Here is a 12408-nt window from a genome sequence, read left to right on the forward strand (position 1 = left end):
GTGTGTGTGTGTGTGTGTGTGTGTGTGTGTGTGTGTGTGTGTGTGTGTGTGTGTAGAGCAAACTAGTTCACCTTTCTAACTGGCCCACTTGGGTATAATGGCGAAGGGTTGGTAGTGGTGCCGATGCAAAGAGCAGCACCCTCTGTCTCCTGCCGTTTGTTACTGGTGTTGTCTTGTGCCAAGTGGGAGAGTGCACCCCCCCCTTTTTTGGGGGGGGAGACAACGACGACTAATTGAGAAACTAGTTGAGAAAGCACACTGGGTTCTTAGAATTAGTGCGGATCAGGAATAGTCATGTATGAAAAAGAGTAAATGGGAAGAAGTGATATATATATATATATATGAAAAGTATTTGCCCAAGGAATGCCAGGTTGTATGCCGGAGTGTCTGTTCAGCAGAGTCAACATAGGAGAGTAATGTTATGGGTAATTTTAATCTTTGGGATTAGTATATATCAGCTGCATCAGATTTGCTTACTACCCTAATTATATCCTATTATATTGGAATTTACATTCCTGGTGGGCACCCTGGTGAATGAAGGATGGGGGACTGAACGTGGCTGTTTGCAAAGAGCAACAGGCCTGGGATTTTTACACATAGTCGTTCATTTGTTCAGGCTATCTTGAGTACTGGCGGGCGATGATCTGAGTCACGTGGACTATCAGGTGGATAAACGAGCTGACATTGTAAACGAATTAATTTTGCTTGTTTTGAGACCGTTTATGTCTGTAGCACTTGCTGACCTGGAACTCCCTATGTAACTGGCGCTAAAATTGCTTGCACCACTACACCTGGCATACTGTAGCTTATTTTTAATAGTTTGGGGAGATGTTGTAGTATATCCTCACGTAAATTTATTGGATGAGCCAGTTCATATTTGCCTAGGTTCAGGCTCTGACTTTTTAAGATATGGGTAAAAATTACAAAATAAATAAAGCTGTGTTACTAGAGAGGAATCTTACTTTCTCATTCTGTTAAAATCCAGTGGTTGAGTCGGGCTGTGTTGGTGCACGCCTTTGATGCCAGCACTCAGAAACTAGAGGGAGGTGGAGTTTGAGCTAGAGGAGGTGAGTATGAGGCCAGCCTGGTCTACAGAGTGAGTTCCAAGACAGCCAGGGCTTTACAAAGAAACCCTGTCTCAAAAAACAAAACAAAACAAAACAAAACAAAAATCCAGTGGCTGTTTAGTTTAATATTTATAGCTTCCAGTTGCTTTGTCTTTTTTTAAGTGCACCTATTAATGAAAATCAAAGTGTATGTGCATATTTATGTGTGTGAATGTGTACCTCCACATATATATATCTAGAAAGTGATAACTTGCCGTACCAAAAACACTTATCTTTTAGTAAAGGCTTGCCATTTGTTATAATACACCTGAGAAACTGTAATACTGAGAATCATAATTCTCCATGCAATTAACTGACATTTAGAACATGTTCAACTTTGCTGTGCTTCAGTGTCCGTACCTATACTATTAGAAAACCCTGTGCTTTCACAGGTTTGGTTGTGAGTCTACACTGAGTTAATAGTAAGGAAGTTGGACTGGGGCTGCAGCACGGTTGGTAGAGGGCTCAGCCAGCATGCATGTGGCCCCAGACTTTATTCCCCAGCACCACATAAAAGCTGGCCCATGCTCATTTAGGAGTTGGAGATAGGAAAACTAGATGTTCAGAGTTGTCTGCAGCTACATACTGAGTTTGAGGCCAACCTAGGGTACTCATGACCTTGTTTCAAAAAAAAAAAATTATGAGAAATTGCTTTAAACAGATTAAAAGGATTATGTTTCTGTGGGATAGTAATGCTTTATCTGCAAATCTCATGGTGTAGTTAGAAAAAAATGAATTCACATTACAACTTATCAGAATATACCTGTTGCTAATGTATTTATGTAGCTGTGATTCTCCCATGAATTCTAAAGAAGAGTATATTGCCTGCCATGGTAATTGTAACACTACCTGCAGATCTCTGTGATTTTGAGGCCGGATTGATGTATATAGTGAGTTCCAGAGAGAAGAAGGAAGAGGAGATGAGGAGTAGATAATACATACTTTTAAGTGAATATCTTGTATTTAAAAAAGTAAAACTTGGGACTGGATAGCTGGCGCTGTGTTTGCAGGAGACCCAGGCTTGGTTTCCAGAACTCCGCAGTTCACTGCTTTGGTAACTCCAGTTCTAGGGGAACTGATGCCCTTTTGTCCTCTAAAGGCACCAGTCAAGCATGTGGTATGCATACATACATATAGGCAAACATTTATGCATATACAATGAAAACAAATAAATACATAGTAAACTGAAAATGTTGGATTTGTCCACAAGATGAAGAAAAGAAAATGCTGGAAGTTAACTTGTTTCTTTGAATTTAATTGAATAGAAGTTTGTTCCAGGACCAGGCAAGTTTAGAGCACTCCAGTTTTTAAAGAATTTAATATTTACTTATACATTTACTCATTTTTGTGAAATGATGTAATCTTAGCCATTGTCTCATTTTAGAAATCAAAGGCTTTGGATAGGCCAGCGATTGATGTAGGTGAATATCAGCCTATTTGTTATTTATTTGGGTCTCTCTCTTCTCGGTGTTTGTGTTTCATTACTTATTTTGAATTACATCTATCTATCTCAGTTGTAATTTCATTTTTTTAAAATTTTTTGATTTTTATTATTAGTTACATTTTATTAACTCTGTATCCCAGCTATATCCCGCTCCCTCATTCCCTCCCAATCCTACCCTCCCTCTCTCATCTCCTCCCTGCCCTTTTCCAAGTCCACTGCTTGGGGAGGACCTCCTCCCCTTTCATCTGACCTTGTTTTATCAGGTATCTTCGGGACTGGCTGCAAAGTGTAATTTCATATTTTTATTGATATTAGAAATGTTACTGTTTTTATATATTTAGTTACCCTCGTCTGTTTTTTTTTCCTTATTAAAAATACATTTATTAATTTATTGTGAGTATGTATGCCCATGGCATGTTTGGGGAGGTCAGAGGATAGCTTTCAGGAGTCAGTTCTAGCACCCTGGTAGGTAGCCTTGATGACAAGTACCTTTACCTGCTAAGCCATCTCACCAGCTCTGTTACCTATTTAGTGTGAGATGGTATATGTTGCCTAGGCTGGCTGCCTAGACCTGAACTCAGGTGATTCTTATGTTACAGCTTCCAAGTAGCTGGAACTACAGTACCATAGCACCTGGCTTCATCTGTTCTTTTAGTTCACACATATTTTATTAGAGTATGGTTTAAAAGCAAGGAATAAAGGTTGATCAGAATTTATTATGAACATATTTAAAGATCAGAAGCTTGTGTATTTTTACTTGTTCAACTACTATGAAGTACTTTTTATGTTAAATGCTATCAAGGCATAAATAAGAGCTTTTATTTTATTATTTTTATAGTTTAAATGAATTATAGATACAAGTAACTCAGTTGTCAGTGTAATTGATATTTTGTTCTTGTATTTGAGGATACAAAAAGTAATTTTGATGGTTAAGAGGACATTTCTTTATCAGGACTCCTTAGGAATGTTGAAAAACTGAAAAACTGCTGCAGTGTAGCAGTAACTGTGGATCATCTGTCTTTTATTTTGGTATTTTGTGGTCTTGGTTTTTTTTCCCTTCTTGAACACTTATTCTATTCTTCAGCCATTTTTGCTACCCGAGAAGTGGTTAAAAAATTATTTAGGATTAGCCAGGTGGTGGTGTCACATTGCATGCCTATTTGGGAGGCAGGCTGGTAGATCTTTTGAGTTTGAGGCCTGAGTTCAAGCCTAGTGTACAGAGTGAGTGTCAGGACAGCCAGGGCTACTCAGAGAAACCCTGACTTGAAAAACAACAAACAAACAAGAAAGTTACTTTGATAGTTTTCAGATACAACCTTTTCCCTCCACCCACTTGCATTTGAAAGTCAGAGACATAACAAAGACACTGAGTGTGTGTGTATAGTTCAGTTAAATTCCATATTGCTGTTAACTTTCATTTAGCTGTGCTCTCAGAAACAAATTAAATTGGTTAAAATAAATTGCTTACAATTTGTAAAATTGTAGAATGTAGAGGCATATATAGATCTAATCTTGGTTTATATTTGAATATTTTGAGAGTATGAATAACTGCTAATTAAATGACCTGCCTAAGTTGCAGAAACAAGTCATCTTTCTGACATCTGGAATGTTGTTCATTATATATACCATATTATACATGGAACAGTTCAGTTTGATGGTGGATTCTTATTTAAAATTTGGAGTGGCTGAAAAGGAGCATTCACTTCAGATATTCAGTGTGGTTGTTGAATTTAAAATACTTTATAACATTAAATTCTTGCATTGAATAATACAATTAATGTTACTTAAGTTTGTCTTTGTTTTGATGAACATTTTATTTTATTTTTATATTTTTTGTTTCTTTGAGACAGTTTCACTGTGTACCCTTGGCTGTCTTGGAACTCACTCTGTAGACCAGGCTGTCTTCAAACTCACGGAGATCCACCTGCCTCTGCTTGTTTCTTCCAGAGTGCTGAGACTAAGAGGTGTGCACCACCATGACTGTATCACTCTCTTTATGTTAAAGTCTTTACAGAAATAACACTGAGGCATGCATATTTACTTACTTAGGATATCTGAGCTATTAAATCTACCTATTTTGCATCTTGTTATGAGTTTTTCCAGATTGGATATGGTGGCTCATTATGTAATCCTGTGTAGGGAGAAGCAGGAGGATCATAGCAAATTCAAATTAGTCAGCTCCACATAATGAGTTCTAGGCCAGGCGGGACTATGAAGGAAGACCCTGTCTCAACCCCCACTCCCCAAAAGAGAAGAGGTGCTTTTTTTTTGGTCCTTTAAACTGCCCTCTTTTGTGGATTGTTCTTTTCCCACCTTGCTCTCCCAAACAGTACAATATGAGTTGTGTTTTTCAGGGATTTGATGATGTTACACTTCAACCAGGTCTCCCTTCTATTTCCATTCTTCTAAATTGTATATTTTTGTTATGGATATTATTTTTTAATTCTTTTGTTACTGGGTTTGTTTATTTTTGAGATCTTGAAGGGTTGGGTTTGACTCATTTTGTAGCTCAGGCTCTTTTTGAGACTGTGCTGGGATTGCAGGCATGAGCTTTCATGCCTGGCTAAGAGTTGCTGATGGATTCATAACTTGAATACTCAAGTGCATGTCCATTTTGTCTTCTTTAAACTGTAAGGCTCTTTCAGGCCTGTATACATTTGAGTTTTAAAAGAATTCTTCCTCTTTACCTCGTTTCTGGAGTAGTGGATGTTTGTTGAGTAAATAAAAGATAAGAGCATATGAGCTATCTTAAGTGTGTTTGCTACAGAAGAGCTCTAATGCAATAATACATGGCAGTTGGTGTTGAATAGTTTTGAAAATTAAAAAAATTAGCAGTATACTCATATAACTGAAATAGCAGTGAATTATCAAAGCACGTCTTTTAGTTTATTGGGGTTTTTGTGAGGGTGCGAACGTAAACATGGAGATTGGTTTGCCCATGGTAGCATTTTAGTTTCAGGTAATGTTGGATGTAAGAATGTTTTAACAAATATGTAGGGAAGTAAGTTCGGGAGTAATTTCAGTGCTACAGAAAGTGTATGAATTAGAAATTCGAAATGCTTGGTTTATAGGGCTGTAATGTGATATGGAAATCACTCCTTATGTAGGTTATTCTGAAACTCGGGAAAGGCTACCAAACTATTTTGATTCCTTCCTCTACTTGATTTGATTCTTCCTTGTGTACTTGAAATGTAGTCTGCCTCTGTGTGTGTGTCTGTAGAATGTCAGTCTAGGAATGGAACCCAGGACCTTGCCCACAGTAGGCAGGTGCTGTACTACTGACCTCCCACCTAGCCTCAGCTCTAGAAAATATTGGGGATTTTTTTTTTTTTTTTTTTTTTTTTTTGAGACAAGGTTTTGTTTTGCCCAGGCTGACCTTGAACTTCTGAGTTGAAACAATCCTGCCTCTTGAATTGCTGGGACTTGGGACTTCAGGCACATACTATAATGCCAGGTTTGGCTCTTAGATTGTTATGAGTACATTATGATCGTGGACTGCCTTTTCCCTCATGTGTTTGTTAAACTGTTGAAATTTTTGCTCATATACAGTTCAGATTCAGAGCAATCTGATTTTACGTAGTTTATACCCCTTGGCAATGACATAGATAACATAATTTTGAACATGTTTTGAAGTAATAGTAATGTCTTTAACTTCCTATTTAAAAATATTTAATTTTGCATTCTTTTAAATTATTTTTATTTACGTATGTGTATAATATGTATGGACATGTGAACATGCCATGGTGCATATGTAGAGGTCAGAGGACAACTTTTGGAGTCAGTTCTTGCCTTCCACTTGTCTGTGTGTTCAGGTATTAAACTCAGGTCTTCAGGCTATGACAGCAAGCACCGTATCTGTGGGTGTGTCACGGGTGTATGTGTGTGTGTTTGAGACGGGGTCCCATCCTGTATCCCAAGCTGGCCTGGAAACACGTAGCCCAATCAGGTCTCATACTTGGTATTAATTCTGGGACTAAAGGTGTAAGCTACCATATCCATCTACATTGTTTTTGAAATAGTTGAATGAAGCCAGTGTAGTGTCTAAGGCAAGAGGATTGTCATGTGATCTACATTAACCGAGCTAACTGGGGAGACCCTGCCTCAGAAACAGACAGACAAATAATCAAAACACAAAAGAAAAACGTTGGTCTCGAGAGATGGCATAGTGGTTAAGAGCATGACTCCTCTTCCAGAGGACCCAGGTGCAGTTCCTAGCACCCACATCTTAGCTCACAACTGTAACTGCAGTTCTAGAAGATCCAACACCCTTTTCTGGTCTTCATGGCCACCAGGAATGTATGTACTATATGGACAGACATACATTCAGGCAAAAATACTAATACACAGAAAAAGTCTCATATTTTTTATATTATATATTTATATTATTATTTTTATATTATATTATAATATAAAAATATGTTAAAAATGCTTTTTACAGAAAGTATTTAGAACATTAACAAAACGTGTTCTTTATAGTTTTAGGTCTTTATTAAAGACCTAAAATAAGCATTCTGTATGTCAGATTTGACAGAGAAGGAAGACTTGAATGCATAACATTATACTTCTACTGTAGGAGACTACCAAGCAGCATATGGTGACTTGTGCCCACAACCCAGCTCTAAGGAGACGGAGGAGAGGATTAGGAATTTGAGGTCATTCTGGACTATGTGAGACCCTGTGATAACAAACAAACAAAATAAAAATCTCCAAAAGGAAGGTGAGTTAAGTGAAAGGAAGACTTTTCCTACATGCCTTTTCTGTCTTTAAAAGGCAGAAGTCCCACTGTCCCACTTTTTTGCTGAGATAAGGTTTCTCTGTGTAGCCTGGGCTATCCTGGACTTTGTAGACCACATTGGCCTCGAACTCACAGAGATTCCCCTGCCTCTGCCTCTACCTCCCAAGTGCTGGGATTATAGGCATTGAAGTGCCATATTTTAATTGGATATTTTTGTAGTTTCCTTTTCTTTTAACATCTTTTAAACTTGATGTTCTTTGCTTTTGATTTTTTTTCAGGTGTAGGCAGTGAAGTAGAAATACATTTGAGGGAATATACGTAATGGTGTATATTTTCCCTGTAAACAGTCAACGTAGTGACTAATCTGTCTGCTTTTGCTTAGTGTTGGTTAGAGCTGCAGGGATTTACTAACTATGTTTGAGAATTTGATTCATACAGTTATTTTCTTTCGATGAGTATGTTACAGTTTTCTTTACATTACTATTGCTTTATGATTTTAGCACTGGTAGGGTTAGTCACTAGTTCCTTATTCTGTTTACCTCAGACTTTGATTGTTCTGGTCTCTGAAATGGATAAACTTTACATTTTGTAGAGTTCAAAAAGAAATCTTGGGGTTGGGAAAGACAGTTTTGTGGGTAAGAGTGTTTGCTACCCAAGTGTGAGGCCCCAAATTCAGATCCATAGTACTCTTGTAGAAACTTGTAAATGCTGGGAAACCCTGCCATCTGTATCCCCAGCACTGAGGGTGGGGAGACAGGCAGATCCTGGGGCCTCACTAGCCAGCCAGTCTAACCAAAAAGGCTATCTCTAGGTTCTTTGAGAGACCTCGTCTCAAAAAATAAGTTGGAGAGTGAAAGAGTGAGACCTGATGTCAATTTCTGTCTTCCACACACCCAGGCACAGTCTAGTGTACATACATACACTATACTACATGCACGCTTGCACACTTGCACGCGCGCGCGCGCACACACCCGCACACACACACACACACGGGTTGAGGATCACCTTGCTGAGATTTTTATTGTAAATACTAAATATTGATTGGGAATACTGGAATCATAGATTAATTTTGATTCCAAAATTGGCATCTTCATATTTTGTCTGCCCTTTGTGTTCAAACAACTTTTAGGTCCTTCAGAGAAGTCTTATACTTCTTTAAGTTATTTCTTTTTCTTTTTTAAAGATTTTTTTTTTTTTTTTGTTTATACATATGAGTTCTTTACTTGCATGTATGTCTGCAAATAAACCAAGAAGTGGTTGCTGAGAATTGAACTCAGGACCTGAGTAGAGCTCAGGTTCTTAACCACTGAGCTATCTCTCCAACCCCCTTTATTTATCTTATTCCAAAGTATGTTAGGGAATTTTTATTGTAGTGGGGATAAGAATTAAATTCATCCATTTCAGATAATAATAGAGGAACACTGAAAGGGCTATATGAGTGAGAGTAATCAGAAGAACTGGCCCTGTGGGTTGATAGGAAAAGCTGGTAGGATGTGTCTGGGAGATGATTTGAACCAACCAGTGAGTCATTTACATGAAAGGTGTAAGACCAACATGAATGGGTCTAGGACAGATATGAAAGGTGTAGGACAAACATGAAAGGTCTAAGACAAACATTCCTGAAAGTGTAAAGAAGGACCAAGGTTGAGGCTAGATAGGACTCAGCAGCTCAGTGAGAAATGGAGAGCAAGCTCAAGTTGTTTGGACTGAGTAAATGCCTAATCAGGTAGTACTTGTAGGCCTACAATCACAGAGTAGTTGGGATTTATTTGTAGTTTGTAGAAAGCCTTGAGGACACTTAAGTAGAAGAATGGTATGTTCTGATTCAAGTTATTGTTTTGTTTATTTTAACAATCTGATTTTTGGCTGGAGAAAGGATTGAAAAGGGGAATCCAATTACAGCAAGAGATTAGGAGGGTGGAAGTTGTGATGGACAGGCCTGGGAGGTAGGCAGGCCCCTGCATCTGTAGAAGGATGAAGGTTGGCTCTTGCTGGTGGGATGTTCCTGTTTGGTGCTGTGGCCTGGGAACAGAACACAGAAGTTAGTACCCCCACAGGTGTCTGACTTTTTTGTTTGTTTTGTTTTGTTTATTAGAGACAGGGTTTTTCTATGTAGCCTTAGCTGTACTGGACTCACTTTGTAAACTAGGCTGACCTTGAACTCACAGAGATCCACTTGTCTGTGGCTCCCTAAATGCTGGGATTACAGGCATCACTACCATGCCTGTAGAACTAAGTAAATGTCTTTCAAAGTCAAATGGGTCCCACATCCTGCTTTGTTATTTACCTCAGTTTATATAGTGTTAGCTTGCATAATGATTTACAGTTAGTCTCTATCAGTGGAGTAAAAGAATGAGACTTAAAAAGATTAGCTTGGAAATAACGTAGCTTCTCTCCAACTTAGTTCTTTCTTCTTTTCTTTCTGTCATTCATTTATTCTTTCTTTTTTTGAGACAGGGTTTCTTTGTGGAATAGCTCTGGTTGTCTTGGAACTTGCTCTGTAGACCATTCTGGCCTCAAACTCAGAAAGATCTGCCTACCTTTGCCTGGGATTAAAGAAAGGCGTGTGCCACCACCGCCCAGCTGTCTTTTTACAACTCTAGATGTAATAGTACAATTAGAATTTGGAGGCGAGTTTATGTACACAAAGCCTTAGTACAGTGTGTGGTATATAATAAATGTTAAAAAGGTAATTCTTTCTTCTCCTTAGATGGCTTCTTCAGTAACTCTTGTTAACTCTTGTTTGTTACTTCACTGTAGCACTGAAAGTAAAACTTAATCCTGATATTTTTAAAAAGCACATATATATATATTAATAAATCTTTTTTTCCTTTTTAATTTTATGTGCATTGCTGTTTTGCTTGCCTGTATGTCTGTATAATGTTGTTGGGTCCCCTGGAATTGGAGTTACAGACAGGTGTGAGCTGCCATATTGGTGCTGGGAATTGAATCTGTGTCCTCTGGAAGAGCATCAACCGCTTTTAAGTGTTGAGCTGTCACTTCAGCCCCCAAAATCCTGATTTTAGTAACAATCCTTTTTTCTCTATTAAGGAGCAAATTAGCAAGTAGTCATCTGTTTGATTTTGACATTTCTTTTATTTTTCTCTATTAATTTTCTTTCTTTCTTTCTCTCTTTCTTTCTTTCTCTCTTTCTTTCTTTCTTTCTTTCTTTCTTTCTTTCTTTCTTTCTTTCTTTCTTTTTTTAATTTCAGGGGACTAGCTCAATGTATCCATATCACACACTGGTCAGTTTCACAGTGATTTTTCAGTGCTGCTGTTTTGGAAACTTTTTTTTTTTTTTTTTTGGTGTTTGGAGACAGGGTTTCTCTGTGTAGCCTTGGCTGTCCTGGACTCTCTTTGTAGACCAGGCTGGCCTCAATCCATGTGCCTCTGCCCAATAAGCACTGGGACTAAATGTGTATGCCACCATCGCTTTAGTCTCATTTTATGACTAAAGGAGTTCCATTTTTCTTTTACTCATGAACTATTTTTTGAATGCTTACTGTAATTCCACCAATTAATTATGTCATTATCAAAGTTTTTCTTTTGTTATCATCCTTTCTTGAGGCTAGGGTAGTTTAACTTGATTTTCTTTTTCATTTCCATTCATCTATCTGTCTTTTATTTATTTTATTTTGTGTGCATATGTGTATACCTGAGAGAGAGAGAGAGAGAGAGAGAGAGAGAGAGTGTGTGTGTGTGTGTGTGTGTGTGTGTGTGTGTGTGTGTACCATAATGCATGTAAGACCCCATGGAGGTCAGAAGAGGAATTGAATCTCCTGGAACTGGAGTTACAAGTGTTTGTCATCCGCCATTTGGATGCTGGAACTGAGCCCTGGTCCTCTGCAAGAGCAGTAAGTGCTCTAACTGCTGAGCTATCTCTCCATTCCCACCTTGTTCTTCTTTTTTAAAGAAATGTTTGGTTTTTTGTGTGTGTCTGTATGTATATATGTGTTTGTACATGCCTCAGTTTAGGTGTTGAGTTCATAGGACTTTTGGGAGACCGTTCTCTCACGTGAGTCCAGGATATAACTTAGGATACCAGGCTTAGCAGCAAGTACTGCTGAGCCATCTAGCCAGCCCCATTTATCTGTCTTTTAAGTAAGATATTATACTGTCAAAAAGGGCATGTCATGTGTGGCTTTTCTCCTTCCTTCCTTCCTTCCTTCCTTCCTTCCTTCCTTCCTTCCTTTTTTTTTTTTTTTTTTTTTTTTTTTTGAGACAGGGTTTCTCTATGTAGCATTGGCTGCCTTGGACTTGCTTTGTAGACCTCGAACTCACAGGGATCTGCCTGCCTCTGTCTCCTTGAATGCTGGAACTACGAGTATGTGCCTCTGCCGGCTTGGCTTTTCATTTTTTAACAGTAATGCTTTATATTATAAAATTTATCCTAGTGTTATACAAATTACAGAATTTGCTTAGTTGATTTTTACTTTCTATCCTCTTCTGGAAGCCATACTTCCATATGTTGCCTTTCTTTATACCATTCCCAGTCTGGAGGGTTTGAGTTTGTTAGTTTGAAATTGGACCTTCTTAGTCTGCTTAACATTCTTTTGATGTTAGATGAGAATCTTGGGCCACTCTGTGGGAATCAGTAAAACTCCAATAGTGTGTTATAATTTTCTGCCATGGCACAGAGGAAATCCTTCTACTCTGTTCCAAGTTTTATTAAAAATTGAGCTGTAGGGGCTGGAGAGACAGCTCAGCATTTAAGAGCACTTGTTGCTCTTGCAGAGGACCTAGGTTTGTTTCCCAGCACCCACATGGTGGGTTATAACGAGCTGTAGCTCCGTTTCCAGGAAACCCAGTGCCTTTTTCTGACCTCCATAGGCACCAGACATGCACATGATTCTCATACATACATGCAGACAAAGCACTTAGAGAAATCTGAAAAATTAAAAATAGAATTGTATATTTTATAGGATCTTTGTTCCACATTGGTGAAATGTGGTCTCCAATTTTCATTGTGACCCTTGGTAGATTCATTCTTGCTTTTTTGAAGAGTCATCTTTAGACTTGCCACAGAGAAGTATATATTTAGAAGTTTTTCTAAGATAGCATAGGACACCTTGAAATCCTGTCCAAGTACATTTTGGTTATGCAAAGACTGTAGGCTAAAAGCC

At 38.2% G+C, this 12408-nt stretch overlaps 1 protein-coding gene across 1 annotated transcript in view; it reads left to right on the plus strand.

Moving 5' to 3' along the window:
- Nucleotides 1-12408, plus strand: part of Ncor1 (nuclear receptor corepressor 1) — a 98048-nt gene that overhangs the window by 648 nt on the left and 84992 nt on the right. The window lies entirely within an intron of this gene.

This window comes from Psammomys obesus, unplaced genomic scaffold (genome assembly GCF_907164565.1).
Source record: "Psammomys obesus unplaced genomic scaffold, mPsaObe1.curated_primary_1811, whole genome shotgun sequence".
NCBI lineage: Eukaryota > Metazoa > Chordata > Mammalia > Rodentia > Muridae > Psammomys > Psammomys obesus.